The sequence below is a fragment of the Elephantulus edwardii genome, unplaced genomic scaffold (assembly GCF_000299155.1).
Source record: "Elephantulus edwardii isolate Elephantulus edwardi_28Jun2011 unplaced genomic scaffold, EleEdw1.0 scaffold00524, whole genome shotgun sequence".
NCBI classification, from domain to species: domain Eukaryota; kingdom Metazoa; phylum Chordata; class Mammalia; order Macroscelidea; family Macroscelididae; genus Elephantulus; species Elephantulus edwardii.
Genome location: NW_006400274.1, coordinates 255,882 through 256,602, shown reverse-complemented (window position 1 = coordinate 256,602; position 721 = coordinate 255,882).

Sequence of the window (721 nt, the reverse complement as noted above, 5' to 3'; positions counted from 1 at the left end):
GCCGTCAGAACAGAGCAAGGCAACACTGCATGGTTCAAAATTGGGAAGGGTGTATGTCAGGGATGTGTCTTTTCAACCTTTATGCAGAGCAGATTATCCGAGAGGCTGGGCTCTATGAAGAGAAGCGTGGCGTTAGGATTGGTGGACGGTATATCAACAGTCTGCATTATGCAGATGACATAACCTTGCTCGCTGAAACTGAGGAGGACCTCATACACTTACTGCAGAGGGTCAAGGACTGCAGCCTTCATATGGACTGAGGCTCAATGTCAGGAAGACAAAAATTCTCACCACTGGATCAATCGGTCGCATCAGGATGGATCGCGAAGAGATTGAGATTGTTCACAGCTTCAGCTTGCTCGGCTCCACGGTCAACATTCTTAGCACCAGTAGCCAGGAAATAAAAAAATGTATTGCGATGGGAAAGTCTGCAGTTAGGGACATCTCCAAAATACTCAAGAGCAACAGTGTCTTGAGGGAAGCCGAATATCAAATTTACTAATAGTAGACCAAATGCTGTATCGGGAAATGAGGGAGGCTTAATACAAGCTGAAGGTCTTAGGAGGTCACCTTGTGACACTGGGGCATTCCTTAGGAGTCAACATTGTTCTTAGTTTTTATCAAATGAAGCCCTCCCTCATGAGATTAACATAAAGAGGAACTTGGCCTTATCTGTAAAAGATTTCACCATTATCCTTTGTTTTGTACTTCCTTGTGATTC